At 43.2% G+C, this 18,246-nt stretch overlaps 1 protein-coding gene across 11 annotated transcripts in view; it reads right to left on the bottom strand.

Annotated features, from left to right (window-relative positions):
• The window catches only part of TRPM3 (transient receptor potential cation channel subfamily M member 3), a 526,465-nt gene that overhangs the window by 21,018 nt on the left and 487,201 nt on the right, over positions 1-18,246 (bottom strand). The window lies entirely within an intron of this gene.

Raw genomic sequence — 18,246 nt, forward strand, 5'->3', positions numbered from 1 at the left:
TTGCCGAGTCCCTGGGGCACTTGGTGTCCCCAGGAAGCCTGGTGAAGGCTTTCCCAGGGAGTGCAGGAGGGGCAGAGTCTCACTGCCCCATCAAGTTACTTTCAAAATGTGCTGTGGAGGCCAGAAGCCGACAGCTGTAAGAGCAGCAGCATGGAGGGGCTACTGACTGGGAATTAACACCGGGGCAGCTGTTAACTGCTTCATGAAACAACCCAGGGACTCTGAGTTAACGATTTGCTGTCTCAGTGTGGAAGGAACGAAACAGGGCAGCACCTTGGGAAGTATTTAGGGGGACTGTAGCTCAGTGCTCCTGATGGACGGCGTTTCATGGGGAGGGGCAATGAGGGGAGATGGGCCAGGACCCTGGAGCCTGGAGCCACCTGTTTTTTTTCCAGCAGCATTTCCATTCCAAAAATGTGCTTCTCAGGGCACAGGGAACAAAACCCAACTGCACTGAATAAATGGGCGAACAGAGAAAAATAAAACATCTGACTGCACAGGGGACCACGTGGGGATCTTTAAAAACTGCCAATGCCCAGCTCCACTCCAGTCAATTGAACCAGAATCTTTGAGGGTGGCCCCGGCATCAGTATTTCTTTCAAAATTTCCCAGGTAATTCTCAGGTGCCACTAACATGAGTCTACTGAACTAGAATTAGGCTAGAAACATTATGTGATTTTTGACATGCTCTGAAGTCCAAAACACATCTTCTCAATTTATGAGGGTTTTAGTAATATCGGGACACCAAGACTCTGTTTTTATGGCCAGAAGAAGATGGCCAAAGTGCTTCCTTTGGACCTGCCTGTAAGATGATCAGGTGTTGATGGACTCAGATGTTCTCAAGGCGCCGGCGTCTTTTTTGTTGTTGGCAGTTGTGGCGCTATGCACCCAAGACAGCCCTGCAGGAGGTTCTGATCATTTCCTCCTTTGGAAGGAAAACCCAGTGATAGAGCCCGCACTGACGCCAGGATGAGGTCCGAACTCTGGGGTAGCTAGCCTGGTGCCAACTCTTGCTACTTCCCACACCTCGCTCTGAGCACAAACCGGACCAGGTTTCTTGCAGCTCCTAGAACTGTCATGCCCTCTCTTACTTACTGATTTTGAGCCATGCTGCTCCTTTCGCTTCCAGAAGGCACCTCTGACACCTTGCTCCCACTCCCATGCTTTACCTCCGATGAATCCTATTCACTTTTCAGTGCTCACTTAGCTTTCAGCTAACTTTCTGCTCCTTTCCAGCTGGGACTGGGATAGGTATTGACAAAGATCCTCTGCTTGACCAAACTCCACTCAGGCTCTTCTGAGCTCTTTTGTGGCCTCAACTTGTGGACTCCCATGCTTGTCTCTGCATTTGTCCAATTTTAGCAAGAATCCTGCTAAGTATGTTTAGCCAGAATCCCCATCCTCAATTTCTAATCACCATCGATATCTAATCAGTTTCCTCATTCTCCACCATCCTCCATCTGAAGTCTGATCACACTGGTCTGTCTTCAGTAAGAATCCATTACGTCAGGTAAGCCAGAACCCCCCTTACTCCTGATGTTTCCTCTTAGTGATCTTCCATCCACTGACCCACACCCAGCTCCTGGCTATAAATTTCCTTTTTTTTTTTTCTTCACTCAGAGTCGAGCCCAATCTCTCTCTCCTATTACAGAACCCCACCGCAGTAGCTCCCCTTGAACAAAGTCTTCCTTACCATTCTTACCAAATGTCATGAATAATTTTTTCTTTAACAAATAATTTTTTCTTTAGTAATTTTGTCTTCCATATAATCCCAGAACTCCCTTTGCTTGCCCCTTTGGGGGGTTTCTCAACACCGTATCACTGCTGCCAATTTACTGGTCTCTGTGTCCTACATAACATTTCCAGTGGTAACATGTCTCTTCATGGTTTCCAATTACCTGCCTCAGTGCATACACACAGCACATACACAAATATCCACACATGAAAACTGTTGAGTGAATAAAGATCATTAAACACAATTTGGTTGTTGAGCACTAACATTCACCACAGCTCTGCAGGCCTACTCATGATGGATAGTTCTAGCTCTAAGCAGTTGCTGGCTCCTTCCTTAGATTCTTCCAAGAAATCCTGCCCTTGGTCTGGCAAGAAGGTTTCTCATGCTCAACCAGATGCCTGGGTCTCTGATACCCACTTGGCTGCAGGCCTCATGGAATAGCTCACTTTGCTTTTCTCTCCTCAGCGAAGCTTGCCCAGCCACCCTACCCCCTTCCTCCTGAGTTGACCTCCCTTGGGGCTGTCACTCCTGTGCTCCCCTTTTCTTTGATTCCTGCTCAGATCTCTATGGGGAAGCCGACAAAGAGCAGGAGAAAGAACTGCTTGGGGTGGGGTACAAAGTGCACACAGTTTTTACAGGTGTGATCCCTGATCTCCATTTAATGATGTCATTCTGAGATTTCTCTTTACATTCTGGGAGAACGTAAAATAAACTTGTGAGGGGCAGAGCTCATCCAGCTTTTGACCCCTTATTTAGTGAAGATGCAGACACTTCCTCCACTAGAGAAGAAACCTTCTTCCAGCCTAGAGAAAAACCCAGGGAGAATAGTAGGTGCTCGCTAGTTTCAAGTGGCCCCTGCGCATTTCCATGGGTCTTCAGATAGTGTCATTAACATGTCTCTAGATCTCTGCTTTATTCCCCTACTAGCTGGAAAATTGGACCAACTCATTACCTTTATACAAGATTTGATTTGATTTGATGTCATCATGATTGGCTCTGGGAACTCTCTGCCAATTCTTTGGGTATTAATTTATTCCACCTTCCCCCACCTTTTTTTCATCCTGCCTTTATAGAAGTAGTATTACTTTAGTGGTTAGGAACATGCATTATAATCTGGCAGACCTGGGTTCAAATCCCGATTCCACCATTTTCAAATGATGCGACATTAGCTTACTCCATGAACTTCAGCCTCCTCGTCCGTAAAATGGGGTAGTAATAGTATACATGGGGGGAGACTGTCAAGATCGTTAAATGAGATAATGCATGGAAAGCACTTAGCTCAGTATCTAGCATACAGCACTTAATTAACATTAGTTGGTGTCATGATTGGTATTGTTATTTTGTAATTAGTAGACTTGAAGCGTCTCAAGGTTAGGGACTATGTCTTATTCCTCTTTATTTTACAATCACTAAGCATAGCACTTATTCTACAAACATTCATTGAGTGGTTATAATATGCTGGGTACAGGAGATGCTGGGGATTAAAGAGACAGTCCCTGTTGCTAAGGAACTCGCAGTTTAGTAGGGGGCACAGAAAGGGAAGAGAACATTGCATTTAACGGGTGATGTGAGCTCTGCTGGGGGCTCTGAAGAAGCACAGCAGAACTGCTGCAGTCCTTCTAGCCTGGGTCCCACTGAGCAGGCTGGTAGTCAGGATTAGCCTTGAGGACTGCCATCTAGACTCTACAGCAACAAGTGCAGTATACATGAATTAGATGATCCTTGTGATAATGATAATAAAAATGAATCAGTAAGAAACAGCCTTCATTTGGTAATATCAGCAAAGAGGCAGTTTGCTGATATTATATGCAGCAGTTAGTGCAAAACATTGCTTTGTAATGGCTCCTAGCCGTGTCCTTGCTCAGAGCATTTATCTGCACTAGAAAGTGCTATGACTCAAACTTACAGATGTCTACCACTGATGAAGATGAACTGGGTGCCTTAAAGCCCTGACAAGCAGATTTTAGGTTGGGGGATAAGTTATCTGGATTGTCGAATGGTACCAACCAGTATCTGGGGGTTCATATTCCCAGGGAAATACTCCAGGGCACACAGACCCAAGATGGCACACGGGTGGATGTTTAGGAACGTGTGGGCTGGTGGCTACCATTGCGCCTCCTCCTTCCCTGCTTTGGAACCTGACACGAGTGGTTTTTCTCCCAACCCTCCTGCAAGAAGTAAATGCACAGTCACTACCACCCTTATACCAAGTGACATGTTGTCATCTCCCTCTTTGTCGGTGACAGTCAGTGCAGAGTGCCTCTGGTGGATGTTTGGTGGTTCTACCTGCCTAGTATATACATTTCCCCTTCCTCTGTTAAGAGCATGCTGGTTTCCCTTTGTGGAACTGTCCCTCCCTACTCTCAGCCCATGAAGTTTGGGCGAAATGAGCTGCATGCAGTTCCATATTGAGGAAATTAATCAGTGTATTTCATCTCCTGATTGCAGTGGTTAGTTCAGGGATGGACATGCGATCCTAGCCTGACCAACCAGAGCCAACATGCATAAAGCTTGGGACTTTTGCTAGAACTCGTATTAAAGAGAAGCTCTTTTTACAATGCGATATAAGTCTACCAAGCGAAGACAGCCTGCCCAGGAGTGACTCCATCACAGAGAAGAGAAACAGATTCCTGATTCAGCCATGCCTAAAACCAGAATTCTTCAGTTATATGAACCATAAAATTCCATTTTTCCTTAAGTCAATTTGAATTGGGTTTCTATCATCACTTGCAGTGAGTCCTGGCTAATACAATCACCCTTGCCTCCCTGTCCCCTGTCCACGGTCATTAAGGATGTTGGTATTTTGTTTATACCACTCCTGGGAGGCTACATTTGGAGCCTTGGGGTAGCATGAAGAGATTGGAAGAGGCAACTGGCAATATGAAATCTGACCTGACATCAAGGTTGAATCACAGTTTCAGGGTTTCAGGAGCCAGAGGCTCTGTTGCTCTTTTTCTTCCCCGAGCATAGAAGAACTTAAGGGGTCTACACTGCTCAAAGCTCAACTGTCCTCTGACTCAGAAACTAATGATACAGATTTCACTTATTATCAAGTCAGCAGGGTAAACACACTTGGGAAACTGGCCAAACTTTCCAGCTACTCCCAAAGTGAAGAAAACCTTGCTCTAGAAGCTGATCATAGATAGATTAGGCCAAAGAAGCCCCGGGGGGTGGGGTGCGGGTACAGAGTGTAAAGGCTACATCTATGCAATTATGGCCAAATGAGAAGGGATCAAACATTTGGAAATTCAGATTCTCTACGGTTTATCTACGTGGGTCACAATGACACATCACAAGGCAGAAAGTTGGAAGTGCATTAACGAGTAGAAGTGAAATGGAAGACTGGGCTCTAGAACAATGATAGGTTTGTGCAGTTATAATCCAGCCAGATTATGCAGGTCAGAGTAAGAAAGTCTTCCCTTTTCTGTACATGTTCTGGAGAGCAGCCTTCCAATGGTTGGCATTTTTATCATAAATAAATTTTTATAATAACTAAAATAAGGGTCAACAGAATCCCTCACTAGAACGTAAGCTTCGTGGGGAAAAGCGTTTTTGTCTGTTTTGTTCACTAAAGAAACAACAGCTGTAACATTGCCTGGCACATAGCAGATGCTCAATAAATACTTGCCAAATGAATGCAGGCAGGAATATCACATACTGTACATTTGACCTGCAATGTCAGGCATTTCTGTAAGGGTGACATGCGATCAATTTCACTGGGTCAGTGTTTGTTTTCTTATTTCCTTCAAGATCTTAAGTGCCACCATGACCTGCTAATATGAGATGTTTCCTGTAAGAGCAAAAATCTGAAAGAGGGGAAAAAACAGATTCTTGATTATTTGTTTGTCTTTGCAATTAACTTGCAAAGGAACACGCCTGGCTTCGGTAAAGGCTAGAGGAGACCTCCCTTCTGAGTGCTGCTGCGTAAATCTCCATGGCGCACCAGACGGAACACCCCACGTTAAACGCACGGCAGACATTTGGTAATCAATCATTACACTCTTCTGTCAGGTTGTAGCCTTGGAATCCTTTTTACCACACAACTCCCCAAAGCACGACTAACCAACTGAAGTTGACACAAGAGATGGAAACTTTCTCTTAGTTCTTTCAAAAATGAGAACATGAGGTCTCGGTGAAAGATAATTTCTATACCTCTTTTCAGGATCCTCCTTATGCCCACATGGCCTGGCCTTTGCCCAATCTATACTACCTTGAAGTTGCCCAGGAACAAAAAAGGGTCAAATTAGACATCCTGCTTTTCTTAGACCCTGACGTTTTTGATGAAGGGCCACCTACATACGTCCTGGGCTCCTGGACACTGCCCACTGCCCATTTTAAAAGATACCTTTTAAAATGGATACTTCTGGGACTTCCCTGGTGGCGCAGTGGTTAAGAATCCGCCTGCCAATGCAGGGGACACGGATTCATTCCCTGGTCCGGGAAGATCCCACATGCTGTGGGGCAACTAAGCCCATGCGCCACAACTACTGAGCCTGCACTCTAGAGCCCACGAGCCACAACTATTGAGTCCGTGTGCCACAACTACTGAAGCCCGTGTGCCTAGAGCCCTCGCACCGCAATAAAGAGTAGCCCCCGCTTGCTGCAACTAGAGAAAGCCCACACGCAGCAACAAAGACCCAACACAGACAAAAAAAAAAAAAAGTAAATTAAAATGGATACTTCTAGTGGAACTGCTGATCCTAGTTTGTTATTTGGGATCCACTAAAGTGAAGGACAGTAGAGATTTGGAATAAACAACTGTGGAAAGCATAGCATGTGGCAGTCTCTGTGCTGTGTACTTCACATCAGCCATTGCACTTAAGCTTCCTTGCAACTCCATAACAAATGTATTATCCTTGCTTCATAGTTGTAGAAACATGCACTGAGGGGTGCAATGCCTTTTCTAAGATCACACAACTAATAAGGGAATATGCCAGAACCATTCATTCATCCATCCAAAAAATAATGAGTTCCTGCTACGTGCCAGTGGGAATTTGCTCTGGAGATGCACTTATGAATGAAGCAGAAATGGGTCCTCCTCCTCTCTGACCCCAAAGCCTGTATGTATGCCTCTCTATCTTACAGCCTTTCCAGTGTAATATTGCTAGTGACTACCAATTGCAAGCTTCAGTGTAAGGCCCTGTGCTATGAGCCGTACCTGTATCACCTTATTTTAATCTTTATAATACTTTGACACAATCGATTTTATTGCCCCATTTAAAGGTGAAGAAGTGAGGCTCAGAAAATTTTAGTATCTCTGTCAGTATTTCAGAGAATCAGGATGTCCATGCAAACCTGTTCAACTATAAAGTATCTTTTGTCTGTGCCTCTGAAGAAAGAGCCAACATGGGGTTGAGAGGAATCTCAACTATGAACAAATGTAAAGACAGATTGATAGACATCTGAATTTTTCTTGTTTCCATCAACACGAATAAAGCCTGAGCTGTTCAGATCATGTACAAATGTATAGAACACTAAAATTCAAAGTGTGGAGAAAGAAATTTGATTCATAAAACAGGTACCAGGTGTAGGAACCCACATCCCAAAGATTAAGACACTTGCCCCTTTGATTTTGTCCTATAAGGCATGGGGAAAAGAAACATTTGTTTACTTAATACGCATACCATACTGTTTCCAAAAAGCATGAGAGATTAAAAATGAAACACCAATATATGACACAATGAGCATCCTCTTTAAAAATATGAAGAAGAAGGATATTTCCAGAAGATCATCTCTTCCTCACCTGGCTGAAGAAATGTCTCAATAGCATATTCCAAATCACAGGCAATGGAATAAAGAGCTTAGTTAAACATATGACTACATTTATCCTATTTTTTTTAAACAAAGGATATTCAACTAAAAATCCATCCTGAAAAGGAGACAAAGAGGATTTCCCCACCTCATTTTGAAAATCCATACAGTTTGCCATGGAGGGTTTAGAATGCCATTACACAGCTCCTATAGCTTACTCCAAGGAACCAGATTTAGATAGCTCTGTTTTTTTGGCCTTTTTCCTGACACACTGTTTTCCTTGGCAAAAGAACTGGAGATGCCTCCTTTTGTACGGCTATATCTATCTAGAAGCTCCTGATCTAAGAGTCCTGCATAACAGTACATCCAGGCAGAAGTCTTCTTTATGTAAGTAAGGGGGTCTTTCTGCTTCTTTTAATAGGCTATAGTCAATGTCCTCTAGAAATGGAGGTCAGGAAGAACAGAGGTAATTGAATACCAGGTAAGCTCCAACTTTGTAGAGTCGAAAGCATCACCCACCAGCTCTTTTACTTCTTTTGTGGTTCATTTCTTTTCCCTTCCCCTATCCTAAGGGTTGGGCAAGATGCAAGTTGGTAGTGACATGGTACAAAGGCAACCATGAGAAAGGAGTAAGAGGTCTCAGCTCCTCTGTCTGTGAACAGAGGGGCTTGGACTACTGATACCCCCTACAGTGCACTGCCCACACAACTCAGGAAGCCCAAGATGACTGTGGGATACAGGCACAGCTCACTAAGCAGCACTGAATTGGACAGTGAGAAAGTGATGACCTTTTCAAGCCTCTTTCCATCTTCCTGACTCCCATCAGAGAGAATGCGTCAGTTTGAGGATAATATTTCTTTAACACTTCCTTCACATCTGCTAAACTTCCTTTTCAGTAAAGACTGGGCAGGCTGAAGGCTCAAGCATCTGGACAGAATTTCCTAACAATGCGGTGTTTTCATTCTGTTTATTTTATGCTCATTTTCTATTACATCAAATCACACTGATTTTTCAACTTACGGCCATGATGTAAATTTTTAAAAATAAATTAATTTAGGTTTTAAAATTGAGCCAATTTAACTAAAAACATTAAAGAGTGGACAGATGTTACAAAACAGTGAATGGTTTATGTGACTAACTAAAGGTTGGGAAACGCTAGATGATCTCTAAGCCCCATCTAGTCCAGACATTTTATTACTCTATGAATCTAAGAAGAGGAGCAGAAGACTAGAATAAGCCCCAGGCTGGATTATCCATCCCAGGAGCTAACTGTAGGTCACCTATAAAAGCTGTATTCTTTTTATTCCTGTCAGAAAAGCAAACAAATACCTAGCCCCCACCGCACAACAGAGAATCCAGCCACCACCAAGGGGGAAAAAACTCACCAATGACAGAGCCTCTAACTCTTCACAGGGTTAGGGTTACACATGCTCAGCTTTCAGCTATTTAGGAAGCACAATTAAATTAATAAGCTTTGTTTTTTAATCTAGTGAATCAGAAAGCAGGATGTGCAACTACTAAAGCCTGCATGTCTAGAGCCCGTGCTCTGCAACGAGAGAAGCCACCACAAGGAGAAGCCAGGCATCGCAACAAAGAGTAGCCCCCGCTTATCACAACTAGAGAAAGCCCGCGCGCGGTAAGGAAGACCCAACGCAGCCGCCCCCCGCAAAAAAAAAAGAAATACATACATACATATATATATATATATAAAGCAGAATGTTATAAGCCTAGGTATGTTGTGTGTGAATTGTGGGCGGGGGAGGGGGGAAGGGGAGAACATCCAATTCCCTCTGTTATCTTCGTTCTGTGTTTTAGTTATTCTTAATTTCTAGTTTTACTTAGAAACAAACCTGTCATTTATTTGCTGTTATTTGAGAAGGAGTCAAAATTCCAACCTTGGGAGTTCATTATTTGGGATCAGGAATTAGTATCAGTAAGATCCTATGCAAATTTTGCCAGCAAAGGATGTGTATCTATACTAGCCTGCAGTACATACATGTCAGTGAATTTGTTGCCATGATGCAGCAGATTGATTACATTAATAGCTCCTATTTCTCTCTCTGTATCCAACCTCCTTTGCCATGTGAGTTGACAGTTTCATTTCTTTCAATAAACAGGCAGGATCTATTTCCTTGCCCCCTGGTTCTGAGTTTAGCCATGTGAGTTTCTTTGGCAATGGGGATGTTAGTAAATGTGACCCATATAGAAGCCTGGAAAAAACCTTGAGTGTTTTTGTTTCCATTCTTCCACTTCAGCCATCACCACGAGGAACATGCCTGAGCTAGTCTGCTGGAGGATGAAACACGGGAGCCTCTGCTCCTAGTCATTTCTGTTGTGTGAGCTAAGGTTGTTTTGGATCAGCTGACAGCCAGCTGACTCCCTGGCATATGCCCAAGCCCAGCCAAGACAGAAGAACCATCCAGGCAACCCACAGGCTCCTGAGCTCAATAAATGTTGACAGCGTTAAGCCACTGCCTTCTGGGGTGTATGTCAAAGATACCTGATATACATACTCCACTTCCCTTGCCCTGCTCACAGCTAGAAGAGGTAGCCCTCTTCTAGGGCAACCTGTAGCCCTAGGTCTCACAGGTTAACACACCCTTTCCTAATTTCTTCATCCTCCCCCCTCAATTCAGGTCAAATCCCATCATTACCCAAGGAGCGAGGAGCAAATCCACTGAATGACCAATGGCTAATCACACTTGGTTTTTAGAAATTAAACTGAGATGCAGAGACTTTAGTTAGGTGATGGCAGGTACTTAATTGAAGATCATATAGAATCAGACCAAGTTAGGTCATTTAAAAGTAAAGCCAGGGACTTCCTTGGTGGTGCAGTGCTTAGGAGTCCGCCTGCCAATGCAGGGGACACGGGTTCGATCCCTGGTCTGGGAAGATCCCACATGCCACAGAGCAACTAAGCCCATGCACCACAACTACTGAGCCTGCACTCTAGAGCCCGCAAACCACAACTACTGAGCCCACATGCCACAACTACTGAGCCTGCGCTCTACAGCCCGCAAACCACAACTACTGAGCCCACGTGCCACAACTACTGAAGCTCGCACGCCTGGAGCCTGTGCTCCACAACAAGAGAAGCCACCGCAAGGAGATGCCCGCGCACCACAATGAAGAGTAGCCCCCACTCTCTGCAACTAGAGAAAGCCTGCAGGCAGCAATGAAGATCCAACACTGCCAAGAAAAAAAAAAAAAAAAAGGGAAAGCAAGCCATCTGAGAGAAGAGAGGGGAAGGAAGGGAAGGAAAGCAGAGAGAGAGCTAGAGAGCAAGAGAGATGATTGATTGATTGAGCCTGGAAAGAAGCAGAAAGAAAAGCAGACGAGTGGTCATGTCTTCAGATTCTGGCTTCCCAAAACAACTTCCAGCTTCATTTCCAGTCAGTTTACGTCATGCTTTGCTTCCTGTCTTTGAATGTTTTTGAGGTTTCCTCTTAGACACTTACAGTCAATCTTTCTTTATTTAATCTAGTTTGAGTGGGTTTTGTTTTCTTGCAAGCAACGTTTCTCTAGTTGAGGGCACAGCCATTAACACCTTAGAGAGAATCAGCTTCTCAGGCTGGTAGTTTCATCAGAGCAGGCCAAGATCCAGCAGGCTGGGAACTCATGGCAATCAGGGAGGGGGCCGGGGACGGGGGAAAGGGGCCCAGGGAAGGGTCGGAAGGATGGGAATAAAAAGCATTTAACTTACAATTTTACTGAGGGCTCATCTCATTCCTTTTGATATTTGCCTAAGCAAAATAGGATTAGATAAGCTTTTGTCTGCTTCAAAACAAAAACAAAAACATTCAGAGAAGAAGTCAAATAAATGATTTACTCTCCCAGATTTTGTGCTATGTCCACTTCCACTGTAACTCTTGACTGTGACGTTCTTGTACCAACTCCTCATGTTGGAAGAATACACTCTCCAGAGCTACAAGGGCAGAAACAGGTGTCCCTTCCATCCCAGGTGCAGGGAGCGTGATTCCCTTCTCATTGCCTTAACTGGGAAAGGCTTCCCCTGTGGGTCCATTCTACCTGAGCCACCGTGCCTCACGTTAGGGAACATGCTTCTTGTTTTTGTTTAAAAAGGGACTGCATAATTTTTCGGAAACCTGTACATCTGTCCTGCTGGCTGTATGAAGAGGGAGGGCCAGGGCCTTCTTCGAGAGGGAGTGTCTCATGAAAAGAAACTAGCAAGCTGACATCAGGGTTCTTTGTGCTGAGAAGGATCAGTCTAGCGAGCCAGGCTATGCATATCTGTGTGCGGATGTACATCAGAGAAACCAGGCTGGACCAGCTCCACGGAAATGATCCACAGCTCCTGCCAGCTCCCATTGGATTGCGCCCCCGGGATTATAGGACATAAAGGGAAACAATCAATGTGGCCCCTAATATTCAGGAATGTGCTGGTAAGCAAACACAAGCTCCTGCTGACATTATTTACAAATCCCCTGGTAAGTGACAGATAACGCAGGAAATCCATTTGTACTCAGAACTCACGCTCCTGGCTCAGTCTCCTGGCACACGGCCCTCTTGGGGTCTCTCCTCCCCTTGCTGCCCCCTCCAGATCCCAGGCTCTGTTCTCCCCGCCCTCTTCTTTTTACTTTAAGGCCCCTCTGCCCACTTGTCTCTGTTTACTGCTAAAATGTGAGCTTTTCACACTTCAACTCCTGCTCTTCACACAGCAAAGAATCTGGACCATAGTCAGTTCACGGGCGGGCTCAGATTACTGACATCATGACATCACTTACTGTCATGTTGTGAACAGGCGTCCAACTGTATGCAGAATATAAACATTATTATTATTATAACAAAAGACTGGGTGACAGTACACCCTCGTACAGTGGACTACCAACTTTTTTCTTTCCCAGAGCAATGTTAGCAAATGTCAGTGAAAATAAAATAAACAAACACTTTTATCTTGAAAGATTTATCTGTTAAAAATTAGAAACTCAGGTGCCAATCAAGTGGAGAAGCAGGGTGGGGGGCATAGAAAGGAGCAAGATGGGAAAGGCACTTCGCTGTTAATTGTGGTTTGAATATTTTAAATAATCTCCTTGTTGTACATTTCCTGTTTGGGGATCTATCCATAAGTGACCCATCTTATTAAATCACTCTTTGAAGTCACTAGACACAAGCTACTAATCTTAGTGAGCTCAGTTTGAGTCCCAGACCTGACATTTGCCATCTGTGCACGTCATAGAGTACGTCAATTAAAATGTCTAAGCCTGATAAAATAACAGTAATGTTAATAGAATATAGTAGTAGTAGAAATAATATTAATCATGATGATGATGCATGCCCAGATTCCCTCATCATTCATTCAGCAAGTATTTATGAACCCCCTACGACGTGCCAGGCGCTGTTCTAAGTGCTTGGGATACACCAGTGAATGACGCATCAAAGACTCCTGCTCTTCTTCAGCCTGCACTGGGAGAGGTGGGTGGACACAAAGTAAACAACAGCATCATAAATAAGTAAGCTAAGTGGTGTGTTAGAAGGTGATAAGTGCTGTAGAAGAAAAGAAAAGTAAGGCAGGGCAAGAAGGATCAGGCGGGCATGTGGGTGCCTGGGAACAGCAATGAGAAGGTGAGACGAGAACAGACTCCAGTCTTGGATGAGGGAGTTAACCAAGCAGCAATCTGGGGAAAGGGTGTTTGAAGCTGCAGGCAGGGCTAAGGCAAAGGCCCTGGGGCAGAAGTGCTCCTGCTGTGTTCTGTGTCTGCCGTAATGCAGAGGAGAGCAGAGAAGAAAAAAAGAGTGCTAAGGGGTGGAGGGAAGTTGAACTTCATGTGGGGCCTATGGAAGGACCTCCCAGGATCCAGTCAGATAATAAGGCATTGCTATTTATTGTAATCCTTACTGGCTTTATTAAAGAAGCTGAGTGGGCTTCCCTGGTGGCGCAGTGGTTGAGAATCTGCCTGCTAATGCAGGAAACACGGGTTCGAGCCCTGGTCTGGGAAGATCCCACATGCCGTGGAGCAACTAGGCCCGTGAGCCACAACTACTGAGCCTGCGCGTCTGGAGCCTGTGCTCCGCAACGGGAGAGGCCGCGACAGTGAGAGGCCCGCGCACCGCGATGAAGAGTGGCCCCCACTTGCCACAACTGGAGAAAGCCCTAGCACAGAAACGAAGACCCAACATAGCAATCAATCAATCAATCAATCAATAAAGAAATCTTAAAAAAAAAAAAAAAAAAAAGAAGCTGAGTAATTCCTCTTCACCCATTCCGGCTCCTGTTGGACGGTTTTTTGATTTACTCAGTAAGCCCTCTCTTCATTATTTCTGTTTTTCCCAATAGACCCCCAATGCCCCTAAATGAAATAGGGACCAACGCTCTGTCCCCTGGTGGTGAACTGAAGGCAGCTGAATCCTGGTTCTCCACAATCTGCAATGAACGGTAGCTCTCAGACTCCCTCTGCGTCCACCTACCACAAAGAGATGGAAGGCTCATGAGAACAGGTGCCTGGGCTCGCTCTTTCTCTCAATCCTACCCACATCAACAGCTATCCTCCCTTTATTGGCCAAACAAGCAGCCTGCTGAGGGAAAGCTGATTTCTAATCTAATTTGAGCAAAATCAACTTTTATAAATAGAAGAAGTCCTCACAGTATGAGGCTTGGGAGAGGGAACAAGGTTCTTACTAATGACTTTAGAGCACAATCCAGCTTTTCTCATTGCTGCTAAACTCCTCAGTGGTTGCTGCTTAGTGCAAACTATTTGCTGTACCTGGTGTGTCAAAGAACAATAAGCTTAGGGACAGGCAAAGCCCCTTTGTTCCTTAAGTATCCTAACCTTTCCCGAGGCAGGAAACCTAAGCAAAGGCTGTAGCCAGCAGTTAGTCTGAAAAACTTCTAGACGGTTTTATTCAACAGTGTGCCTACCCACCACAAAGTATATGCAGAGAAAGGGTGGATTTAAATTCTCATTTCTTTTCTTCGTGAAGATAGGAAGGTTGTTACTTCTTTTTAAAGTGAAAATAGATGGTTTCTACAAAATCTGTATTTTTCTCCTGTACCTGGACAAAACTCACACATACAAAGATGTTGCTTTTTTCCACAAATGATCAACTGAGTTGACCATGTTGATTCATGTATTTGAAAATTGGATGGCTTCACTTTGTCACTGCACAAAGTACAAACTAGTGACATGTGAAAGCCGACATACATATACATACACACACACGTATTTTTTAAAAGTCTTTCCCAATTTTCGTAAGCTTATGCCTCATGCAGCTCTACTCTAAGCAATGCTGTGCAGTGGCATTTCCTTTGGCCAAGTTGGTCTGAATAGACCTGTGGGAAAATCTGAAAACTAAACCAAAAAGCAGTATAAAATTGGCTAGTTTCTGGGTCCTACATAGAAAGGAAACAAGTTGGGCTTCTTCCACTATATCCCTTGCCTAATTGTGAAACAAAGGCTGTTCTTTGGGCTCTGGTGGACCAGCTTGTGGGTTGCAAACTTGGGGAGTTTGTAAGTGAATGTTCTGCCTTCCTTTCTCCGTATCTTATACAACTATTTAGTAAAAAGAGGATGGTTAACATGCAGGCTCTGGGCTGCATGCTCAATGCTGACAAGCATACACGCATGCACACAACCCCACCCCCAGCAGGAGAGAGAGCGGAGAGAAAAGGAAGGAAAGCTAAAAGAAAGTTATGGGGTAAAATCCAGCTTGATTGCTAAGTTAGCTAACAAGATGTAAAGGAACAGTCTCCTATACGCATTTAATGTATGACCTGACTACAATCAAATCCCAGTGCAAGATGCAATTCTACTTAAGACGACGTAAAACCAATGTCCAGTGGATTGAGTGTGATCATTGTTCCTTGGGGCCACAACAGGACATGTGGACTTGGACAGACATAAGGCAGATGGCCAGGTTTTTCACTACAACTTTGCAAAGAACAGGGTTGATATGGGTCTGATGAAACAAGTTGCAAACTCAAGTACAACAAGCATTTATAATTATACAACAAACAACTGTGGTTACAAACACCCTAGAGATGGGTGTATCAGATTCTATGCCAGATGCCTTCACATACATTAGCTCATTTGTCATGATAACAAACACATTTTTAAAAAGATTATTAAGATTATGGAGGCTGATCATAAGACAAAGTGGTGGAAACCCTGCAAGAAACACATTAGAATTTCCCACCCATTCATTTATTTTTTAAAAATTTCATTTGACAATCAATTAATAAAACACTTGCTATATTTTAGGCATTATTCTGCATGCTTTATAACTTTCAGCTCATAAAAATATGAGAAAAAAAATAAGGTGGTGTCTTAGCTCAAACAGCCATAAGACAAAATACCATAAACTGGGTGGTTTATATAACAGACATTTCTCACAATTCTGGAGGCTAGGAAGTCCAAGATCAAACAGCCAGCTGATCTGGTTCCCCAGTGAGAGTCCTCAGCTTGGCTTCAGATGGCTACCTTCTCACTGTGTCCTCATAAGGCAGAGAGAGAGGAAGAAAGGTCTCTGCTGTCTCTTCTTATAAGTGTCTCACCCTTGTGATCTCATCTTATTACCTTCCAAAGGCCCCATCACAGTCACACTGCAGGTTAGGGATTCAACACATGAATTTTGGGGGGACACAATTTAGTCTATAACAGGTGGATTCTATTATGTCCATTTTAGAGGTGAGTAAACTGAGGCACAAATAGGCAAGTAACTTGCCCAATGCCACACAGCTAGTAAGAGAAAGAGACCTCAGAGCCTGGATTCAAACCTAAGATTCCATCATCTTAACTACTGCATTGTGCTCTTTCTCACGGTGAGGGAGTTGAAAGTTACATTAGAGTCATGAAGGTTTGAATGTCCAGACATCTGTATTTAGACTATACTTGTGTTTCATTCTTTTGTCTGGGTCAGTGGCTCTCAAGTGGTGATGTCCATAAGTAATACTCTTTCCATGATATAAAGACTTTTGAGAGTAAGTTGGACCAGAAGTGATTTTTGGCCAACATGCTTACTTTAGAACCACATCTGTGTGGATAATACATTCAGTGTAAATGGAAAATGTATATTTATCACCACAAATATAATGAAATAAATTTAAAAGCCCAGTTTTTATTTTATTTATTGTCCAGTGGTGCCTTTGAAAATGAGTAAACTAATATTCTTTGGAAGGGGTATGAATAATTCCAGGCCAGGAAATATCATTTAGAGTGCCCTGGGCAAGGCGTTTCATCCCACAGGCTTGAAGACTCGATTTAAGCCCTCCTTGGGTCTCATTTATCCCAGTTAACTGTGTAAACAGTCTGTTTTTAACCCATGGAAACAGAGATTTCTCTATTTCACTAGAGTGTGTAGATGGGCCCAAGAATAAGCAGTTTGCTTAGGCATAGCTGTTTACACCCACCATGACTGATAGCTTCACTTAACATAGTAGTGTTGGGTTTGCAGTAGGATCTCTGTTGAGAAGAGGCTGAGGACCAAAATAGTGTACAATCAAGGAACAAAACCAAATCTTGTTTTGCTATGTGTTATAAAGAATAGACTATTATTTCATATTACTAGGTGAGTGAAGGAATTGGCTATACTGACAGTTGCCATGGATATACACTGCTCCAGCTGGTCCCACATTACAATAGGAACCAGTGATGTCAAGTCGAGGAATATCAAATGAAGGGATTTGGCTTTACTAACTGGTGGAAGTCTGTGTGTCAGCATCTGAGACCAACAGAGATGTTCACAGTCATGTTTATGTGCTTCAAAATGCAAGAGACTTGCCACTGTTACGGCAGGTATACAGGGCCAAGTGGGCAGAGTGGTGCCAATAATACAGTCCTTGCAGTCTCTTTCATTTAATTAATTAAATGTGCATATGAATTAGTTAATAATTTTTTTATACTTATGCCTTGTTTAGGCCTGGCTCTAGTCTAAGTTATATTTCCGCAGAACTGACCCAGAATATTGACCCACAAACAATGGTTCATGGGACTTAATTTACTTTATTTTGAGATTTAAAGAGATAAAGTTAAGGATGTTTCCATATTTTTGTAGATTTGGTGATCTGAATTATGTAATGCTCAAGATTTAAATTACTTTAGATTCTTAGACTCTTTATTCGTGTAGAATCATCTTGCTAGGCAATCCATAGCTAGCCTAACTTAAGATACTGTACATGAAAAATAATAAAACTGCATTTTAAAATATTCTGTAATTCAGATTTTTTTTTTTCTAATTTGATTCATCTGATAGTTAAACTTAGCAGAGTTTTAGGTCATATTATTAAATGATACTTTAAAATTTAATTTGCTGGAGAGCAACATTTGGGTACTTTTTTCTTCTCTGCCTAAGAGAATCTGGGTGTAAATTAAGTAGACTGAACATCGGGCCATTATGACATGACTACTAACTGTTCGATAGTGTAGATCCAAGCACCAGATGTCCACTGAATGGCCAGCCAATCATTTAAGAGTAGGAAGAAGCTAGCCAATTGCAAATAAAATACTTGATTCCAAATATCTCCAGCATAGAAACATCTGAAATACCTTCTATAGTCCATCTTCCAGTCTTTCACATTATGTTTCTCTCATTCTGTTCCATTATCATTCATTCTCTCTTTTACTTCCTTATTTTTGAAGAGATTATGAGGTCAATTTTCTATTCCATCAGAATAACAATGTCATTCATTTTGAGCTGGCCAGAAAATACAATGTCCCCTTCTTGTGTGTCCTTCCAATGCAAAGCCCCTAGCAGCTGTACTGAGGTTTGACAGGAAAAGCCTCTCCTCTCCAGATTATTGGGTGATT

The sequence above is a fragment of the Balaenoptera acutorostrata genome, chromosome 6 (assembly GCF_949987535.1).
Source record: "Balaenoptera acutorostrata chromosome 6, mBalAcu1.1, whole genome shotgun sequence".
Classification (NCBI taxonomy): Eukaryota; Metazoa; Chordata; class Mammalia; order Artiodactyla; family Balaenopteridae; genus Balaenoptera; species Balaenoptera acutorostrata.